We start from the raw sequence: 3975 nt of genomic DNA, 5'->3' as shown, positions 1-3975 counted from the left end.
GAGAAAAATCTTATCTGCCCCCCCCCCCCCACTTTCCAAAAAACGAATTCAAACATTAATCATCTACAAATAACAAAAACAAAAAACATTCTCTCAACACTCTCCAGATTATTCCATGGTCTTATTCCTTGAATTAGCATACACCGTTCTTTCAATCTGGTTCAAAATTTAGGTTTCACAAACATCTTTATCCCTTTAAGATTGTAACAACTCTTTTTCTTAATTTTTAATTGAATGTTTAAAGGTAACGTGTTTTTATGAGCCTTATAAATACCCTGAAAAATATAATCAACCAACTCATAGAATTTTAATACATAATTTATTAATTGTTATACTGACGACAGTCTGATTTATGTTGCTAAAAAATAAAGATGGCTTTGCTCCCGTTCTCTCCTTCAATAATGAAAGACGACATACAGCCTGCGCCGCTTCACAAAAAAAAAGAAAGAAAAGAAATCCGTGCATCACCTGCAGCTCAACCAGGGAGTGCAGTAACGTCTTCAACATTATTAAAACCTGTCGCGGGTCCATTCTGAGTGCTCAGAATACATTTTTTATGTTCATCACAGAAGTAGAACTATTTTGTTTTGTTTTTTTCTTTTATGGAAAGTTAACAATGTCAGTGCTTTTATTCTGAATAAAAGCCTGGTGCTTGTAAACACTCGTCATGATCGGATTCCCATGTAAACGATACATTCTGATTATTTAATCCGAATACATTTCAATCCTATCAAAGAATTTTGCGCGTGTAAACATATCTACTTTGTTGTTGAAGTGTAGTAGTAGCAGTCAACACAAACACAAAAACAGCCACAACCTGTTGGGTTTTTATTGAGCTAAAACCTTTAATGGAACTATTTGAGAGTCCTTCTCCAAACACGTTAAAGGCAGCTGCCAATTAAACAAACTGAGATAGCGTTGATTGCTTTCTGCTGCAGGTAGGATACTGACTACCCGTAACGACTCTACAGAACCCCAGTTTTCTCTTTTTTTTTTTTTTTTTTTTTTTTTGCAGATTCAGGTTTTGCATCTGAATTTGATTATTAAAGGAAAACGGAGCCTAAAAAACAGTAAATTTTTTTCCGTTTGGAAGCAGCTGTTCTCCGCCTGCAGAGTCCAGCTATTGTTCTTGGCTTTAGCAGAAATGATTAATGACGCATAGTTGGACGCTGTATTCAGCCCAGCCGTTTTTTTAAACGTTTTTTTAACTTTTTGTCAGTTGTGTGGCACATCCTGGTCGGTGCACGCTGATCCACCGAGTCGAGTTTAAAAAAAATAACGAAACCATTTTACCGAGGAGCGGAGAGTTGATGAAAGCGGCTTGTTGAGATTATTTCAACAGTTTCGTCTGTAATTCTTCATTCTCCAACTTTGGCAGAGAATCACTGTATTGTTGTTGAGCAGATGATGCTCTCTTTTGTTGAAGCTGTAACAGATACTAAAAACTGATGTTAAAACTGGTTTGAATATTTCTAATGTTTAATATTGTTATTTCAGAGTTTACAGATTTAGTAACGGTTTCATACAAATCCAAAATGGTCACCAAAGCTAATTTGAAACTGCAATAACTCAGTTATTTTAACACATTTTGGGTTGAAATTTGGTTAGAGCTGAGAATGACCCCCATCGCACACTGAAGCCAAATCAAAAATCCAAGATGGCTGCCATAACAAAAAAAAAACTTACCATAATGCTGCCATTTTGATTCAAATTGAGGTGAAATTTGGTGCGGTGGTAGCCATGAGTAAATCCTAAAAACTGTGTTGAAAATAATCCTGCACCAAGAGGCAAAAACTAAGTTTCTCCAGGGACTATTCTAGTATTTAATGTTGTTATTCCACAGTTTACAGGTGTTTCTTCATTAATCCACACTTCTTTTTTTCTCCTCACTGGACCGTAGTTACTGACAGTAGTAGTTATTGGATGAATATTCAAATTTAATTCAAATGTGGTGTTTTGTGTTTTCTTAATTCATCTCTCTCATATCTTCTTACCTCCCTCTCTATCTCTTTTTTCAAATTCAAGATGGCCGCCAAAGTCTATGTCAAGTTTTGACCAAAAGCAGCTACAAGTCTGTCATTTTCCAACACAAGATATATTTAGATTAAAACGCAAACTTGTTTTTGTTTTGATTCTAATTAGGGCTGTGTATTGGCAAGAATTTGGCGATACGATACATATCATAACAGAGGAGTCACGATATGATATATCCCCATATATTGCGATACTGTAAGCAAGGCGATATATAAGATAAGTATTGCGATATATTGCGATTTTTTTTGTCCAAAAATTCTATTAAATAAAAACCTCTTACTGGAAAAAAAAAGAAAAACCCAAAATTCATTGTCTCAGAAAATTCTAATATTACAGACATGCTTTTGATACATTTAGCTGTGTTCTGCTTTGTATGTATTTTATTTTATTTGTTTCATATTTCATCCATGTTTTCGATTATTAGACTAAAATTTGCCAATAAATWGTTTGAAAATATATTTTTTGCARCTTTTAGTTTTTAATATTAATTTACAATATGGTCAYCCAACACTTAACAATAGCCTCTACCTCAAGAGGTAGAGGAGCCAAATGGCTGGCTCACTGCTGTCAACTAGTGGTCAGAGGCTGAACTACAACATAAAAATGAACGGCTGGCAGGAAAGTTAACATTTTAAACCTTAATAAAACATCGATACAGGGCTTTAGAATATCGATACAGTATCGGGAAATGAAATATCGCGATATTTCAATGTATCGATATTTTCTTACATCCCTAATTCTGATCAGCTGAGACGCAAAGTCAACAATCGGAGTAGAAAACTTGAAAGAGTATCGGAAGCTCCTCCCTCCAAAAATGGCGGGAGAAGACGTCGCCGCTCTCAGAGCCGCTCTGACCAGGACAGAAGTCTGAACGAGAGAATGTTTTACTTCCTGACACGCAGCTCTGCGTTGGTCAACGCTCTGCTCCGAGCAGCTGCGTCGGAACAAACGGACCTCAGCTGTCGCCGGGGCCGTGCGTGGGAGCTCGTCGGAGCTGGAACCAGAACGAGGCCGCGGCTGGAGAAGAACCAGATGTGGACTCTGGCAGCCGGTTCCCGAGGAGACCCTCGGACGGCTCGGACTGCATGACGTCAGCCAGCGCCAGATGGTCCCGGTCGTTAGCCTCAACAAAACAAAACATTTTATAAAACATTCAACGTAGAGACGGTCTGATAATCACATCCTGTTAGAGAGGAGCGGCTGAAGAAAACGACCAGATTTTAACCTTTAAATGTGATTTAGAAAGAGTCCAACATCCGTCCTGTTTTTATATAAAAGATAAAAAGCTTCTCAGGGTGGAAATCTTCTATTTTTCTGTACTTTAAATCCTGAAACCTTGGTTTTGTTTCTGTGTTTTTCAGACTGAGCCGACCGGAGATGAACTGAATGAACTCCAGGAGAAGCAGGGGTGCTATGAGCGCCTCGGCCCGCTCGCCTGTTCTGTTTGAGTTTGCTCCGTGTGTTTGGACACCTGCAGTGTCCTGATTTAACCCCGCTGATGTCCAAATGACCAAAAGGAGAGGTGAGGGAGGTGGCTCAGGCTGCAGAAGCTCCACACGTTAAAAAAATGTTTACAAACTAAAAGCAAATTAATTATTGTTTGGTAGATTATTTCTTTGTGACAATGCTTCTTGGCAATGAATGTTATTGGTCACCTGGGGGTGCCAGAAACTCAAAACAAGTGTCAATAACAGCAAAATAAGCTTTTTGACAAGAGAATTGGCTCATTTTTCATGTGCAACCCTCATCCTCAGCTCTACTGCTCATCCCACAAATGCATGTTCCTTACAAATGTGGCACCATTTAAAAGAGAAATTAACAGACTTTCCAACAGCGTAAGATTTATTGCCAAGAAGCGTTGTTACAACAAAAAAAATCTAATTTATTTACTTAATGTGCTAGGTTTACACACACACACACACACACACACACACACACACA

General features: G+C 38.0%; 1 long non-coding RNA gene across 1 annotated transcript in view; it reads left to right on the top strand.

Moving 5' to 3' along the window:
- The first annotated feature begins 3398 nt into the window (after nt 1-3398).
- The window catches only part of LOC106528351 (uncharacterized), a 9745-nt gene continuing 9168 nt past the window's right edge, over nt 3399-3975 (top strand). The window contains exon 1 of the long non-coding RNA XR_001311490.1: nt 3399-3556. This is a non-coding gene — a long non-coding RNA (uncharacterized LOC106528351). The remainder of the gene's footprint in view (nt 3557-3975) is intronic.

The sequence above is a fragment of the Austrofundulus limnaeus genome, unplaced genomic scaffold (genome assembly GCF_001266775.1).
Source record: "Austrofundulus limnaeus strain Quisiro unplaced genomic scaffold, Austrofundulus_limnaeus-1.0 Scaffold373, whole genome shotgun sequence".
Taxonomy (NCBI): domain Eukaryota; kingdom Metazoa; phylum Chordata; class Actinopteri; order Cyprinodontiformes; family Rivulidae; genus Austrofundulus; species Austrofundulus limnaeus.
Note: the sequence above shows the minus strand (reverse complement) of the source record. Positions and strands in the feature narration are given on the sequence as shown.